At 38.5% G+C, this 18,936-nt stretch overlaps 1 protein-coding gene and 1 pseudogene across 4 annotated transcripts in view; one reads left to right on the forward strand and one right to left on the reverse strand.

The window, feature by feature from the left end:
* ANKRD55 (ankyrin repeat domain 55) overlaps positions 1–18,936 on the forward strand; it is a 189,369-nt gene that overhangs the window by 97,008 nt on the left and 73,425 nt on the right. The window lies entirely within an intron of this gene.
* LOC122454178 lies at positions 1,452–5,783 on the reverse strand (annotated as a pseudogene).

Raw genomic sequence — 18,936 nt, forward strand, 5'->3', positions numbered from 1 at the left:
ATGATCTAGGACTTAGCATCTCTATACCTCACTTTGCTACTTGTAGATTAAGATAGTGCTACCACAAAGGACTGTTTATAGAGCCTGAATTAATGAGTATCTGCAATGCTTCTGCAACCACTGCAGCCCATAGTAATCACTCAGCAACTGCTAGAAGTGGTTATAGGGTTGTTATAAAGATGGCTATAACAATCTTCAGAGCATGGTTATAAAGATTTAATGGTATAGTACATACAAAGTACTTGGAACCATGCCTGGTTCAGAGTAATCACTTAGCAAACACTAGTGATTATTATAAATGATCTACCTAAGGTCACATGGACAACCGGTCTTCCCTGGTCAAGAGAACATCCATCTGTCAAGTAATCTTCCCCTCTATAATGAATTCATAGCATAGCACTCATTTTTAAAAATTATTTTTTAATTTTTATACAATTTTAAAGGTTAATTTCCATGGTGGCTCAGACAGTAAAGAATCTGCCTGCAATGTAGGAGACCTGTGTTCAAACCCTGAGTCAAGAAGATCCGCTGGAGAAGGGAATGGCTACCTACTCCAATCTTCTTGCCTGGAGAATTCCATGAACAGAGGAGCCTGGCTACAGTCCAGGGGGTCACAAAGAGTCGGACGTGACTGAGCAACTAACACACAATTATTGCAAAATACTGGCAATATTCTCCATGTTATATAATACATCCTTGAGCCTATCATATATATAATAGCTTGTACCTCCTACTCCCCTATCTCTCCTCCCTCACACTGGTAACCACGAGTTTGCTCTCTGTATCTATAAGTCTGCTTCTTTTTCACTATATTCACTAGTTTGTTGTGTCTTTTAAATTCCACATATAAATGATATCATACAGTATTCGTCTTTCTCTGTCTGACTTATTTCATTTAGCCTAATGCCCTCCAAGTCCATCCATGTTGCTACAAATGGCAAAATTTCATTCCTTTTTGTGGCTGAGTAGTATTCCATTGAATATATACACCACATCTTTTTATTCATTCATCTGTTGATGGACACTTAGGTTGCTTTCAGGTCTTCGCAATTGTAAATAATGCTGCTATGAATATTTCAGTACATGTATCTTTTTGAATTAGTGTTTTTGTTATATGTTAATATAAACTCAGGAGTGGGATTCCTGGATCATATGGCTCTGTTTTTAGTTTTTTGAGAAATCTCTGTATTGTTTCCACAGTGGCTGCACCAATTTACATTCCCTCAAACAGTGTAGGAGGGTTCCCTTTTCTCTACATCCTTGACAACATTTGTTACTTGTGTGTTTTTTGATGATAGCCATTCTGATGAGTGTGAGGTGATACCTCATTGTGGTTTTGGTTTGGATTTCTCTGATGATTAATGATACTGAGTATCTTTTCTTTCATGAGTGTATACGTGCAATTGCTTTTATAAACAAATTTTAGTCTGGAATAAGGAGCACCTAGTTCATTATGTTGGAGATTGTCCTCACTGTGATAGGCTATTGAAGTGTGCCTTCCTTAAGATCTGGTTGATGTGGGAGTAATGACCTTGGCATAATGCATACATCTCATATAAGGACTGAGGGGTACTCATGTTGGGTTCAACAAAGATCTGGTTTAAGCTGTTTTCTGGACCAATTATTCTGTCTGGGAAATTAACACTGCTGCTCCTATTATTGTCACTGCTTGAAGATGCACACACTTTGCTTCCTCTTAGTTGGCCTTCCTTTTGTTTTTCATTGCATCCTGAGACTCCTGAAGATAGAGTTTCTCTTACTCCTTTTGGACGGGAGAGAATGGTGATTATCATTTTTATTATCATTCCTTCTTCTTTTCTGCTTATTGTCCAATGACTATGTTCCTAATTCCAATAGCATGTTGGTAATTGGGCCCCTATGTTCATATTTAGGATCAGAGAATGCATTAGTACTAACTGAAGTGGCCTTGGCAACATTGGTCAAAGAAGCAAAGTGGGATGATGGTGAGGACCAGAGATGGACCAGAACAAGCCAAAGTGGCTCTGAAAAATCATCCTGGCATGGCTGATGACTTACTTTAATCCTGGCCCAGAATTATAGAAACCTTCAGCATCTTTTCATGTACATGTTGGCCATCTGCATTTCTTCTTTGGAAAAATGTCTATTCAGTTCTTCAGCCCATTTTTTTAAACCAGTTTTTTTTAATGTTGAATTGTATGAACTGTTGTACATGTTTATATATGCTGGGTACTAATCCCTCATCAGTCACGTCATTTTCAAATATTTTCTCCCATTCAGCAGTCTTCACTTTGTTGATGGTTTCCTTTGCTGTGCAGAAGCTTTTAAGCTTAATTAGGTCCCATTTGTTTAATTTTTGCTCTTATTTCCTTTACTTTATGAGACAGACCCCAAAAATTATTACTATGATTTATGCAAAGAGTGTTCTGCCTATATTTTCTGCTAGAAACTTCATAGTATCCTGTCTTACATTTAGATCTTTAATTCACTTTGAAGGTTTTTTTATTTGTTTGTTTTTTGTATATGGTATTAGAGAAAGCTCCAATTTCATTATTTTACATGTATCTGTCCAGTTTTCCCAGCACCACTTATTGAAAAGACTGTCTTTTCTCCAATGTATATTCTTTCCTCCTTTGTCATGGATTAACTGACTGAAAGTGTGTGGGTTTATTTCTGGGCTTTGTATTCTATTCTGTTGGTCTAAGAGTCTATTTTTGATAGCACCCCTTTTTACTTGGAAATTGGAAAAGGCAGAATTTGCCTAGCAGGAAAACCACATCAAAAGGAAAATAATTCACCAGGAAAGCTCACAGGTCTTGGAGTACTTCTACTTTCCCTTTCCTCTTTTTCTGGGTTTCTATCTTCTCAGTCTAAGACTTGCCTTTTAGACATAACTCATTCCATTGCTTACAAGCCAGTCTATGTGTGAGCTTCTACTTTCCATGCTGGTGACAGGCAGGTTTCTAGACTTTCTATGTTGTTCTAAGGACTGATCTAGTCTTAAAGCATAATCTTATTTTTTAAACTATTACAGTTTCATAACATTTTATTATTTGATAGAGGAATCCTCCCTCAATACTTTTTTCCAAAAATTTTTGTTTTGTTTTGTTTTTTACAATTTGGTCAGGGGTGGGGGTTCCTCTTTTTGTTTGTTTCTTCTTTTGGTATAATAATACATTCACATAATTTCAAGGTATAAAACAATATATGAAAAATCTCCCCTCACACCAACCCCTCCAGCCATCCAGATGCCCTATTGGAAGCAAAACATTGTAAGCAGTTCCTTATGCATTCTCACAGAGAGATTCTGTGCATAGGTAAGCAAATACTTAAGTATATTCTTTTTTCCCTTCTTTAAAACACAACATTATCCATTTGTTTTCACAAATGAAAGTTAATATCATTTTTCTGCACCTGCCCCCTGCAAAGAACTGTTGGAACTTTTACTGAAATGACATCAAACTTAAAAATGAATCTGTGTAAAAATTAAAATTGGTTATGCTATTTAGATCTCCTGTCTGGAAACATGGCATGTATCTTCTTGAATCCAACTCTTTTCTTAGTTCTGTAGTTTTCCTTATTTAGATTCTGAATATTTATTAATGGGCATTTTATATTTTCATTTTAATGAGTTATTTTCAATGAAAGGAGTTAGTTTCCTCATATTTAATATAGAAGACCTATTTAGTTTCTTATTTATTTTTAAATCTAGCTAACATTAATTCTAAACATGATGAAACCAGATTAACTGGTTTCAAATCCTGCTCTGACATTTAGTAGTGGTACAACTTTGGGGAAATTATTAAATTTCTCTCTGCTTCAGTTCCCTCATCTGTTAACAGGGGTAAAGATACTACCTACATCATAAAATTGTTGAAACAAATAATAACTTAATTCAAAGGAAGCTGTTAGGACAGTGCACGGAACATGAGTCATCTTTAAAAGTTAGCCTTGATTAAATTCTGATAATTTTGTTCTTTCATTATGACTGTCATCTCATTTCTTTTTGTTTCATATATTACTGAGTTTTCCAGGTGGCTCAGTGGTAAAGAATCCACCTGCCAATGCAAGAGATGTGAGTTTGATCCCTGGAGAAGGAAATGGCAACCACTCCAGTATTTTTGCCTGGGAAATCTCATGGACAGGGGAGCTTGGCAACCTATTGTCCATGGGGTCACAAAAGAATCAGACACAACTGAGAAACTAAACAACAACATTACTGCATTAGATAAAGCTTGTCTTCTTTCTTTCTCTATTGTTTCCCCATTAGGTGTGATGTTTGTAATTGGTTAGAAATAGATGTAGTTAATTATATTGAGAATGAAATCTTTTATTCCTAGTTATTAAGCAGTTTTAAAAAAGAGATTAAATTTTATTAAATGCAAAAAAAATTTTTTATTAAATGCCTTTCTATTCTTTATTTATGTAATCCTATATTTCCCCTTTGTTCTACTGATGTGATATATCTTATTAATAGGCGCTGGAAAAATGAAAACATCTATATTCTAGAATAAACTCTGTCCAGTCATGGTGTATTATTCTTTCAACATCCAACTGAATCTAATCTGACAGAATTTAATTTAAACCCTAGAATTCAGAGTTTACAAATTGGGTCCACATAGGAACCTGTATGCATGTGTCTTGAGCAGTGTATGTTAGCCTTAGAAAATAAATTAGAAAAATTTCACTCTCTTTCTGAGCTTCAGTATGAAAGTTATTTGTTCCTTGGTCACTTGACATTTATCTTAATGTTTTAAAATAATTCACTAATCCTCATTTTAGAGTCTTTATGCTATTATCACTAATGTTAATTCTGTCTCTCAAGTGTAGAAGCAGCTCTTTGTAGATGCATTACCAATTTTCAATTAACATGTAAAATTTAATTTTTGCTACAAATAAGTATAAACTCCAGCACAACAATGCCTGTCGAGGAGATTGCTGAGCTACACAGCTTGTGAACAGTTTGGTATAGGCTGCTGTGAGTAAGAGAGAATGACATGTGGAATATTGTCCAGCACCAAGAAAGGTCATGAGTTCACTGAAACACATGAAGGCTTTGCCTCCTGAGTCAACAGGCAGTGACAGACAATAGTGCACATTGGTCAGAGGATCCAGTCTAAGGCCTGACAGTCTGCAGGCTTATCTGAGCTTCACTACTCACTACTACCTGTGTGACTTTGGGCAAGTTACTTTCCTGCTTGATGCCTCAGTTTCCTCATCCATAAAATGGGAATCATTCTCATAAGTGAAAGTGAAAATCTCTCAGTTGTGTCTGACTCTTTTCTACCCCCACGGACTATGCAGTCCATGGAATTCTTTAGGTCAGAATACTGGAGTGGGTAGCCTTTCCCTTCTTCAGGGGATCTTCCCAACCCAGGGATCAAACCCAGGTCTCTCGCATTGCAGGTGACCCATGCAGCTGGGCCACAAAGCATTAAATGAGTCAATTTCTACAAAAGGCTTAGCACAGTGCCTGGTAATAATAAGCATGGTGTAATCATTGACCATCATTATGATTGCTATTCAGATAGTAACAGAGACCCCCTGGGGACAGGAGCATAACAGTGGATGCTTTCATAGTTGCTGGGGGACGTTGTTGTGCCATGAAAGTGATTGTATCGATGTTTTTGCTAACTTTAAGATTGTTCTGAGTTTAATTCCTTCAAATAGGCTAGCAAAAATTCTAGAACTCAAAACCATACAGGAAACACAAAACCAGCTAAGAACCTTGACTGTAGGCAGACGACAAGACTCTGTGGAGTGTGAGTGAAGTGCACTTTGGCCACTTTTCCACATTCATGCATGTACCACTGCAAATGGTTCTTGGGTCCCTGCCTTCCAGGCTTCAGTTCCAATGAGTGGGCTGTAGGAGGCGCCTCCTCCAAGGTGTTAACTATGTGTTAACTATATGTAAGGTTGCCCTTACAAACAAGTGAGGAAGAGGAGAATTATCTGATGTTGGGGAAAAAGGGTAATTATGGCACACAAAAATAAAGTTTAAAAGTTACATATGTAAAAATAAATAAATTTTTTAAAACTTAAAAAAAAAAACTTGAGGATTAAAAAAAAGATTTCATATGAATCATAGTTAAATGTTAACAGAAGGCATCCCTAATAGTTCAGTTGGTATAGAATCCACCTGCAATGCAGGAGACCCCAGGTCCATTCCTGGGTCAGGAAGATCCAGTGAATAAGGGATATGTTACCCACTCCAGTTTTCTTGGGCTTCCCTTGTGGCTCAGCTGGTAAAGAATCCACCTGCAATGTGGGATACCTGGGCTCGATCCCTGGGTTGGGGAGATCCCCTGGAGAAGGGAAAGGCTACCCACTCCAGTATTCTGGCCTAGAGAATTCCATGGACTGTATCGTCCATGGGGTCGCAAAGAGTCGGACACAACTGAATGTTAACACTTAAGTATGAGGTTCCGTGGGTTATGACCTTTCTAATCATAAAAACAATGAACCATAAACGCAATATCCATAGGTTTTGAAAATGTAGTTTTCAAAACCCAACAAAACAAACTGAGGGCTTAAGTGGCAAACAGAGAAAAGTAACTGCAGCCTAGATAACAGATGAAGAGTTAATGTCCTGACTGTAAACAGAGCTTTTTCAAATCAATCAGATAAAGACAAATGCCTTAAAATAATATATAAAGGACACCTATGACTAATTCATGAAATAGCCATAAATATATGAAAAACTTCTCTCTCAGGAACAATAAAAGAAATGACCTTTGGAAATGATATACTCATTTCCTTCTTTCACACCAGCATTGAAAAAAAGACAAAAAACAGTAATGCAGTGTCATTAAGAATGAGGTGAGGGCTTCCCTGGTGGTCCAGAGGTTAAGAATCTTGCAATGCAGAGGACACTGTTTCAATCCCTGGTCCAGAAAGATCCCACATATTGCTGGGCCACTAAACACGAGTGCTGAAACTACTGAGCCCACGGGCAGCAACCACTGAAGCCCAGGCCCTAGAGCCTGTGCTCTGCAAAAGAGAAGCCACAGTAATGAAAAGCCCGCACACTGCAACTAGAGAGTAGCCCATGTTCTCCACAACTAGATAAAGCACATGAACAGAAATGAAGACCCGGTGCAGTTAAATAAATAAATAGTAAAAAAGAATGAAGTGAAATGTTTGCTGTCAGGTCTGGCTTGGGGAGGGTGGGTCAACCTTTCAGGAGGGCAATTTGACAAAGAGTCAAAAATTCATTGCTTCATAAGTTCATGTCTAGGAATGTGTCCAAAGCAAATAATCAAAGATTCACAGAAAGACATATGTGCAAGAATGTTATAGTATTATTTGGAATAGCCACAGAATTAATAATTCCGTCCAAAAGTGAAAGAATTTAAATATTCAACATTGAGAGAATGATTAAATCAATAGTGTTAAGTCCAATCAATGGAATTTTATGCCACATTTTATAAATAACATTTTCAAATCTTACCTTATGGCATGGGAAAATATTTATGATCCAGTAATTAAATGTTTGGGCTTCCTAGGTAGCCCTAGTGGTAAAAAACAAAAACAAAAACAAAAAAACTCTGCCAGCCAATGCAGTTAACACCAGAGACACAGATTCAATTCCTAGGTCAGGACAATCCCCTAAAATGGGAAATGGCACCCCACTCCAGCATTCTTGCCTGGAAAATTCCATGAGCAGAGAAGTCTGGTGGGCTACAATCCATGGGGCCGCAAACAGTCAGACACGTCTGAGCGAGCAACTGAGCACACATTAAATGTTTAAAAAAGAGAAAACATCAAATAAAAAATCAGGATGATCTCTTTTTTTTTGTAAAATGTAACCCTGGCACTATGCTATTAGTCACTGAGTGTTACAACATTAATGTATCTCTATATCCTCAGATCAATAGAGATTATATTAACCATTCCCTAGAAATACACACAAGCCACCATACAGCAGCTTAAAAAGTTATCAACCCTTTTTCAGCTGTTAGGCCTGCCTCCAGTCTGATATGGGACCTGACAAGACAGTCACTAGATGCTTTTAATATTACTCTTGATCTGGTCTCTTTTTTATTGTTTTGTTGTTGTTGAGTTGTGTGAACTGTTGTATATTTTGGAAATTAAACTCTTGCCAGTTGCATCATTTGCAAATATTTTCTCCCATTCCATAGGTTGTGTTTTTGTTTTGTTTATGATTTCCTTTGCTGTGTTGTCAGTTTTTTTAGACTTCACAACGTTACATACTCACAGCTAGATGATACAGTTTGAATCAGCCTTAGGTAACCATATACCCGTAATATATGAGAGCTGAAGAAAGCTATTTACTTCAACTCTACTTGAAATATTAGTGATATGCTTTATACAATTATTTAAAAGAGCAGAAGACTCCTTTTCCTAATTCTATTTCCAAGGATTGGGAAGGATGAGACTTCATTCCCTATATCTACTTCTCTTCAATTTGTCAATTGGAAAAGAATATGCTAATTAAATCAATTTATCAATATACACAATATTGGAGAAGGGCATGGCAACCCACTTCAGTATTCTTGCCTGGAGAATTCCATGGACAGAGGAGCCTGGCAGGCTAGAATTCATGGGGTCACAAAGAGTCAGACACAACTGAGTGACTAACCCACAAACACAGACTCAATGTATCCAACACTCTCTATCTACTTCTAATATCTAATGTTCAAGATAATTTTTTCTGCAATAATAGGAAAGCCATACTGACAATATTCTAGTGAGGTCACATGTAGGGTGATTATTCACCAGTTTGGGTTTTATTCTGTACTTTTTATAAAGCGACAAGCCCAATATAGTAAGAAGTGATTCCTGATTCCATTTCAACTACATTCAGGAATCCATGAGATTATCATGAAGAGGGAGAAAACAGAGTCAAGACAATGAAGATGGCCACAGAAGCCCAGATGACAGAAGGGAACTGTACCAGGGCTTCAGGAGCCATGGAATCTCAAGGACTACAGAAAGAGATTGATTCAATCTCTAACACTTGGACCAACCACCCAAACTGCATTTGTTTTCTTAAAATATTTTCAGGCTATCAAGGCTCTTGGGGCAATTTTACAAGTGACCACAGTGGAGGGCCACTAGGAGGATGCCTTTTAAAGGACCCAAGGAAGACCCACTTCTCCAAACCCTTTTCAGCCCAATTGTCATTGTCCATCAAGAGTAAGTGATTCATTATTTGGTTCTACACTGATGTGAGAAAGACACATAGAATCTCAATCACAGAGGGAACCTTAGAGGTCAACCTTCTAGTCATACAGACATCTCCTCAAGAGCATCCCAAGATATGCTTGATAAGAACCTCCTTAGACATGGGTAGTGAGAAGGAACACATGGAGCACAAGATAATCCTTTCCAATTATGGACAGCTCTAGTCATTCAAAGTCTTAATTTTGCTCATTTCTATCCACCATAACTAGCTCTGCTCTCTGAGCTTCCATGGTGGCTCAATTGTTAAAGAATCCACCTGCAATGCCAGAGACCCAGATTCGATCCCTGGATCAAGAAGATCCCCTGGAGAAGGGAATGGCTATCCACCAGTATTCTTGCCTGGAGAAGTTCATGGACAGAGGAACCTGGTGGGCTACAGTCCATGGGGTCACAAAGAGTCAGACACAACTCAGTGAGTGGATCAACTTTCACTGGATCTGCAGAAAACAAATCTAAACTCTCCTCTAGCTTTTCCGATGTTTGAAAACAGCTGTCTTGTCCAACTGAGTCTTCTCTTCCCCAAACTGAACAAACTCTGCTCCTTCACCTATTCCTCACCTTTCAAAGTCCCAGGTTAAAATGGCAAGTTCCTGACATGAACATCTCCCATTTCTGGAAAGTAAGAGAGGTGAGTGGTGTCATACATTCGATCCAGATGAAAGTGAGGAAGACTGAAGGAACAGTGGTCAAAGTAACATGTGGATTACTCTTCAGTTTCCAAAAACCAGCTAGGCTAACACAATCCTTCATAAAAGTCATTTAAGAGTTATACTTGCCTACTTACCAAAGAACTTCTTGACATAACATTGTTGACATCAGTGAGATTTCCACAAGGCTCCAATGGGTGAGAAAGACCACTGAACATGAAAACTATACCAATCAATCAATTCATTCATTGCACATATACTAAAGGTCCTATGTATTAAAAATTGAGATCTTTTTAAGAACTAGTATTATTAAAATGGGGTCTTCCCAGGTGGTGCTAGTGGTAAAGATCTTGCCTGCCAAAGCAAGAGACATAAGAGACCCAGGTTCAATCCTTGAGTTGGGAAGATTCCCCTGGAGAAGGAAATGGCAACCCACTCCATAGTTTTGCCTGGAGAACCCCATGGGCAGAGCGGCTTGGCAGGCTACATTCCACGGGGTTGCAAAGAGTCGGACACGATTGGAGCAATTAAGCACATTATTAAAATGAAAGTTCCCTCTATGAAAATGCTTTCTAGATATTCATCATTACTGAAGTTCACACAAACATGCTTCTTAAAACAGCAAATTCCATTTCCCAGCACTACCCCCTACCCCATGTCCAGTAGAGATGCTAACTGTGGAATGGAATTCACAGGTCAGAGGAATCACCCAGAGAAATACAGTGATTTTGAGATTTACAACATGTGTTGCATCACGAGTTTGGTTATGAAGAAAGGTCTGATTGTGGCCAGATATTTACCCTTGAGATAATATTGTTGCAAGACTTCCTTCCCACAGAATGAAATCCCTTCTTTTCCACTCCCACGGCAAGAAGGTTGCTTTGAATATCTTTTCTCAGCTGGTACATGCAGAAAGCTTGGAGCTATTTTTCTCTTTAAAATGTTAGAAAGAAACTCTTTTTTTGTACTCCCATATGACTGGCACTTTATAAAACACTCTTAAAACCTCAGCCAATACACCCTGAGGGACTAAAGGAGAAAACAGGCAAAACAGCAAAATGTTTCAGCTCACAAAATTCTCTACAGTCTGCTGAGCAAGACTGAGGGTCTCATTATGGGGAAAGAAGACAGAGGTTCCCATCCCTATCAAAGTAGCAATAGTGAGTGCTTCCTTGGTGGCTCAGTGATGAAGAATTCACTTGCTAATTTGGGAGACATGAGTTCGATCCCTGGTCTGGGAGGATCCCATGTGCTGTAGGGCAACTAAGCCTATGCATCACAACTACTGAGCCCACACACCCTAGAGCCCGTGCTTGGCAACAAGAGAAGCCACAGCAATGAGAAACACGTGTACCACAACTAGAGAAAGCCCCTGCTCCCTGCAGCCAGAGAAAGCCTGCACAGCAACAAAGACCCACCACCGTCAAATAAGTAAATACATATTTTTTAAAGTAATAATAGTGATAGCATATGATCATTGACATACTTTGAATACTTTGTGCCAGGTATTGTTCTTTATCTGGATGAACCCATTTAGCTCCCAAAACAGCCCTGTGAAGTAAATACTGCTCTTACCCATTTGACAAGTGAAAAATGGGAATAAAGAAGTTAAGTAACTCGCCCAAGATCATACAGCTAGCAGGAAACCGGCAGTGCTAGGATTCAAAATCTGGAGGCTGGGCTCTTACTATTTTTCTATATCGCTTCCATATATGTCTGCTGTGTATCACATGATGTATAAGATGAGTCACATGAAACTCATTTGATTTCAATGCCAGCAACAGTATCAGTGACCTTAAACTTGTTGTTCCTGCATGGCCAGAGTATTCCCAACTGGCACCATCCTGGCTCAGAGCCCAGGTCAAGGCCCAGAGAGACTCTTATCACCAGTGGGTGGCAATATTGTTACATGGAGCCACTGGGGCGCAGTGAAGGCCTGACGCCGTCCCTAAAAGTGGAAAGGCCTCACCACTTTATGGACAGATCATTCCAGGCAGCCCCCCAAAAACCAATTTCTCTACTGTCCCCAAAGCACCTAGGATAATCCTCCAGGAGGATAGATCGGTCTGGACTAGGAGAAGGCCCAGGAAACCATTCGTTCAAATTGTTTCTCCTCGGTCCTGCCATAACATCCCTGGTGTTTCTCAGTCATAAACGACACACTCCTTTTCGCATTGGAGCTTGTCTTCCTCCTACTTCCTTAGGAGCAGAGACCCTACAGCCTGTGTATCTGCAATTTCACTAACCTAGGGTAGATGTTAAGTAAATGGATGAATGAATAACTCTCAGTTCTTCAGGTGCAATCAATTCCACTCTAAAAAACAATCTAAGAAATAACTGTGGAATCCTCTGTAGTTGCCTAAAATGAAGCCTGACTTCACTGGTGACTCTAGGCTGGGTTTAGCCATCCAAGGATCCTCAGAATAGAATGAACCCAAGAAATCCTCCCAGTGCCCTCTGGTCTGGACACTTGAAACTGAAGTACCTGATCTGTCTTTACACTGACCTTGTTGTTCCATAAAATGGTCTCAGTTTAAGAACAAATGCCAAGCTGACCTCAGGATAATTCCAACAAAGTAGGTTCAGTAGCTGATGCCATCAAGGACTTTTCCAAGGAAGTCCACAAGAATCCAGGGACAGAGTCTTTATGTGGAGGAACCCACATTTGTGTAAAATCTGAGAAGCTTTGATTTTTTGTTTTTTCCCTCTAATCCAAAACATTTCTAGCAGACTGTCATATGTCTACAATCCTACTATGACAAAGCTGGGCCCTTGAAATTAGGTAGATAATTTATGACACATGCAAAAAACTGTTAAAAGGTTTTTAACCATGAAAATTGAGGGAAATAGATGATTTTTTAAAAATCTACCCTTTTAATTTTTAAGTAAAAATTAATAAAATTTAAAATATGTTCCTGTTTTTTAAAAAATTTACTAGGGTATTTATAAAGGTTGGAATTTTTAAAATACATGTATGTCTTTCCTTTCTCAGCACTTTGTCAAATATCAAGGATTTGTTTTCTCACTCAGGCAGTCACTCAAGCTGTGTCTACCTTTCTAGTAGTAACGCATTAATGTAAAGCTAGTAAGACTCTCCTTTCTCATCATTTAAAATTTGGTTTATTTTGATGATTATTAAAAATATCCAAGGGCTTCCCAGGTGTCTTGGGGGTAAAGAGTCAACCTGCCAATGCCTGCCAATTCAAGAGATGTGGGTTCGATCCCCGGCTCAGGAAGATCCACTGGAGAAGGAAATGGCAACCCAATCCAGTATTCTTGCCTGAAAAATCCCACAGACAGGGGAGACTGGAGGGCTACAGTCCATGGGGATCTCAAAAGAGCTAGACACGACTTAGCAACTAAACAACAACAACAACATATCTAAATTCATTGTGGAGAATTGGTAAAATGTAGAAAGTACTGAATAATATGTAAGAAATTATCTCTATTGATGTTTTGATGCATATCCTTCTTGTCTTATATTTTTTCATTTATGTACATATATACAGATTATTTTTTGTAAAAATACAATCTACATCTGCTCATGGTAGCTCAGTTGGTAAAGAATCTGCCTGCAGCACAGGAGACCCGGGTTTAATCCCTAGGTCAGGAAGAACTCCTGGGGAAGGAAATGGCAGCTACTCCAGTATTCCTGCCTGGAAAATCCTATGGACAGAGGAACTTATTGGGCTACAGTCCACGGGGTCACAAGAGTCAGACACAACTTAGTGACTAAACCACATCTGTTCACATACTTCTTTCTTTCTATTCTTTAATGTCTATTTTCCATTTTCTCTATTTCAGTCTTTTTCCCTCTGTGAATTATAGAATTTTTCTTTATGCAGCCATATGTAAGTCTATCTGTTTAACTCTCAGACAGTTGGAGAGACAAAAAGCCATTCAAACCATGCTCCTCCTCTAAAATTAAATGGAAAGAAAGATAAATAGATGATAAATAGCTGATTGATAGATAAACAGACAAAAAAATAGATAGTAGATAACAAGAGGATAAAGAAAGAAGGAAGGAGAGAAGGAAGAATTTATGTATTGTTTGTTTATGTAGATCTTCTGCATATCTTAAATGGCTTTGTGACTTCTGATAGAAAAGAATTTTTCTTGCTTCTATTTTAGATTCCATCGGGACCATCAGTTGTTCTTCTCATACTTGCTATTTCTATATCACCCTTCCTCATTTCTACTGAAATTCTTTGTACTATTTCAGGTTTAGGCATAATTATTTGCATTGACTGCAATTTAAATTGACTGTTTCTACACAAGTTCCATGGAAGTTCGTTCCTTTCCTATTTCCTAATCATTCTGTAATTTAGTATAGTATCTTATGACCCAGTGGTAAAGAATCCACCTGCCAAGCAGGAGATTCAGGAGGCACAGTTTCAATCCCTGGGTTGGGAAGATCCCTTGGAAGAGGAAATGGCAACCTACTCCAGTATTCTTGCCTAAAATATCTCATGGACGGAGAAGCCTGGTGGACTATAGTACGTGAGGTCATAAGAGTTGGACATGACTAAGCACACATACATAGTATCTCAGGGCTAGAAGAAACTCTGAAATACATTCTGTTTTGCTGCACACGTCTTTCCTTCCCCATACCTTGTGCTTCTCTCTGTGTCTGAATTCCTTCTGAAACACACCCCCTTGGTGACCACCTAGCCAAGACAGACATCTTTAACAACAGAAGTTCATACTACCTCTTGAGGTATTTTTATAGTGCTCTGACAATTAAAATACCCTTCTGTCATTTTCACCATTGCTATATCTAACTGCTGGAATTTCACAGGAAAGTTTAATCATAAACTTCTCTGCCTAAAAGCTCTTTGAAAAATAATTCTGTTTATAGTAGCATCAAGAAGAATAAAACACTTAGGAATAAAATCAAGAAGGCAAAAGACTTACACATTGAAAAGTATAAAACACTGTTGAAAGAAAGTAGACACCAATAAATGGAAACATGTCTTGTGTTTCATGAATTAAAAGACAATGTTGTTAAGATGTCAATACTACCCAGGTATTTACAGATTTGATGCAGTCCCTAACCAAATCCAAATGTTTTTGTAGAAATGTTTTGTAACCAAATCCAAATACAAATGTTTTTGTAGAAATATAAATATCCATCCTAAAATTCATGTGGAATTTCAAAGGACCCCAAATGACCAAAACGAAAAAAAAACAACCTTACAAAAGAAGAGCAAAGTTGGAGGTCTCACACCTCCTGATTTCAAACCATACTGTAAAGCTGCAGCAATCAAAACAGTATAGTACTCGCATGGAGACAGACAGACAGATCTGTCTAGAACTTATTTCTAGAACTGAGTCTAGAAATAATCTCATACATCTATGATCAACTTAGGAGTCACCAAGGGTGCCAAGACCATTCAATGGAGGGAAGAATTGCCTTTTCAACAAATAATTCAGAAACAACTGGACAGACAAGTGCAAAATGATAAAGTCAGACCCTTACCTTAACACCATCTACACTAAATAACTTGAAATGGATAACCTTGAAATGGATAAACATGAGACCTAAAACTATAAAACTCTTAGAAGAGAATGTAGAAGGAAAATGATATTGAATTTGAAATGAATGAAAATGAATTGAATTTCTCAGATATAATAACAAAAGCATAGACAATGAAAGACAGACAATTTGAACTAATCAAAGTTAAATGCTTTTGTATATCAAGACACTATCAACAGAGTGGTAAGGCAACCCACACAATAGGAAAAAATGTATACAAATTATATATCTGATAAAGAGTTAATATCAAGAATATAAAAAAGAATTTCTACAACTGAATAGAAAAAAAGAAAAAACAATTAAAAATGGACAAAGGACTTAGATATTACTCCAGAGAAGATATACAAACACCAAAAAACCGGAAAAAAAAAGAAAAGATGTTCAGCATCACTAATCATAAGGAAATGCAAATCAAAACCACAAGACATTACTTCACACCCATCAGGCTAGCTATTATTAAAACAAACACAAGAAGCAAAAAACAGGAAATAACAAGTGTTGGTAAGGACATGGGAAATTAGAACCTTTGAGCACTGTTGGTAAGAATATAAACTGTTGGAGCCACATTGGAAAACAGTATGGTGTGTCCTTTAAAAAAACTGAAAATAGAATTATCATGTAATCCTGAAATTTCACCTCTAAGTATATACTTGAAAGAATTGAAAGCAGAATCTGAAAAAATTACTTGTATACCAATGTTTGCAGCAGCATTATTCACAATAGCCAAAAGGTGGAAACAACTCAAGTGCCCGCCAATAGATGAATGAATAAACAAAACGTGTTACATACACACAACAGATTCTTCAGCCTTTATTTTATTTTATTTTATTTTTTCTTCAGCCTTTAAAAAGAAGGAAATTCTGAGACAGGCTACAATGTGAGTGAATCTCCAGGACATTCTGTTAAGTGAAATAATCCAGTAACAAAAGGACAGATAATGTTGATTCCACTTAAATGAGATATCTAGAGTGGTTAAGTTCATAGAGACAGAAAGTGGAATGGTTTCCAGGAGACGAAGGGGAGGGAGGAGCGGAGGGAGAAGTGGGGAGTTTTTGTCTAATGGATACGGAATTTGAGTTTTGAAAGATGAAAAGAACTGTGGAGATGGATACTGGTGATACACATCATGCTGCTGAACTCTACACTTAAAAATGGTTAAAATGCGAACTTTATGTTATAAATATTTACCACAATTTTTTTTACTTGAAAAAACTCTTCAAATAAATGAAGGCAACCAATATGGCCTCACAGAAGAATCTCACAGCCATCTCCTTCCACTGTTCACCCTATTACATAAAGTCCAGTCATCCTCAGGTCACTTTCCTCTGAATATCCTTCAGCTACCTACCTATAACCCATTTAGTCCATGGGCCATAAACCTTGGCATGAAAATGACCAATTAGTTAAGAGAGAAAAGCCAAGACTTCCCTGGTGGTCCAGTGGTTAAGACTCTGCGCTCCCAAAGCAGGGGGCCCGGGTTTGATCCCTAGTCCAAGAACTGGGTCTTACATGCCACAGAAAAGGTCCTGCATGCAGCAACAAAGATTACGAGTGCTACAAGTAAGACTCAGCACAATGAAAAAAAGGAAAAAACCTATTATCACCTAAACTTTTGTTACTAGACTATTATTACTACAGCCAGAGACCTACTAGTTGTTAATTCCCATGGCGTTAACTGCCCAAATAAAGTCTATGTGCTTTTCTAATGTATCACCACTAAAAACCTTTTGTCAGTTAAAACTCTTTCAGTGATTAAGAAGAAAAACAAATACATGAAATCTGTGCAAAAAGCTTAAGCAAAAACAAGAAATGTATTGGTTCATGTAAATGTTCCCAAAATGGTGCTGGCTTAAGATATGGCTTGATTCGGGGATTTAAACAACGTCACCAGGTCTCAATTATTTTCTTCTCTTAGCCCAGCTCTGCTCTTCTTCTCTTGTCTTCATTCTTAGGCCCTCCGCCTATGAGATGTCCCCCATAACTCGTGGCTTCAGGGGTGGTAAAACAAAACTTGCTCCCAGCAATCCCAAAATATCCAAACTGTCACGGGCTTTCATGGGCTCTGACTGGGGCACATCCTTGAACCAATCTCTGTAGCCAGGATAGTGCTGGTGTTGATTGGCTTAGTTCTAGTCACATGTGCCAGCCCTGAGCAGGAACTAGTCATCTCCGTGGGCTGAAAGAGGAGAGGAGATAGTCGATAGAGAATAACAAATTTGAGATCACCAGCAGGGTAAGGGGATGTTGAGGAACAAAAACTAGAAGTTCGGGCTTCCCTTGCAGTCCACTGGTTAAGAATCCCCCTTGGAATACAGGAAACACGGATTTGTTCCCTTGTCTGGGAAGATACCACATGCTTTGGGACAACTGGGCCCATGTGCCACAACTACCGAACCTGCACTCTAGAACCCACAAGCTGCAAATGCTGAGCCCCCATGCAGCAACTAACTGAAACCTGCATGACTAGAGCCCGTGCTCTACAACAAGAGCACCCACCGCAATGAGAAGCCCACACACCGCGACTAGAGAGTAGCCCCTGCTCTCTGCAACCAGAGAAAGCCCTCGCACAGCAGTGAAGACCCAGAGCAGCCGAAAATAAACAAATAAATAAATAGTTTTAAGAGAAAACAAAACTACAGGCTCAAAATGAAAGTGAAAGTATTAGTCACTCAGTAGTGTCAGACTCTTTGCAGCCCCATGGACTGTAGCCTACCAGGCTCCTCCGTCCTTGGGATTTTCCAGGCAAGAGTACTGAAGCGGGTTGCCATTTCCTCCTCCAGGGGATCTTCCTGACCCAGGGATCAAACCTGGGTCTCCCAAATTGCAGGCAGATTCTTTACCATCTGAACCACCAAACAGGTTCAACCACTATTCAGTTAGTTTAACCGAATATTTTATGAACTGAAAGATATTACCTTTAGCTTATCTCTATTAAATACAATGTTGTTACAATCCTTCTGGTAAATTATTTGGAATTCTATCAGGCAATGCATTCCTTGTTTCTCTCAGCTGTGTGTTACATAACAGTGTGATGAATGTGCCTTACAGATTTTATTGCACTCAGTGATGAGTACACATTTATGTATCACATTTATACATGTGATATAAACCGGTTATGAACACCATGTACCTCAGCCCACCACCATGACCTTCCTTTTGAAGTGACGTCTCCAGCATCTTCAGTATCAAGTCATACAACCTGACACCAGGCCCATCTTTATGCTTAAGGCTTGGCCCTGTTTCTTGTGTCCAGAGATATAATGAACGATCCTCACACGATGTCTGTGCTCCTGGGAGGGCTTCTAGTAGAGAGTGAATGTTGTATGCAATCTATGCATCCTTCATCTAGTCATCATCAGAAAGACCTTTTTCTTTACATCCCCCAGATTCCAAATATTCTTGAAACATGCACACTCTCAAGAAAAAGTGGTAACAGTAGTAGTAGCCGAGTATATACAGCATTTACAGCACACGGTGCCCTGTTCTAAGAGCATATAAGGTTAAATATTAACTCATTTATTCCTCACAGCAACCTTATGAGGTACATGGTTATTATCATCATCATCT

This window comes from Cervus canadensis, chromosome 16, assembly GCF_019320065.1.
Source record: "Cervus canadensis isolate Bull #8, Minnesota chromosome 16, ASM1932006v1, whole genome shotgun sequence".
NCBI classification, from domain to species: domain Eukaryota; kingdom Metazoa; phylum Chordata; class Mammalia; order Artiodactyla; family Cervidae; genus Cervus; species Cervus canadensis.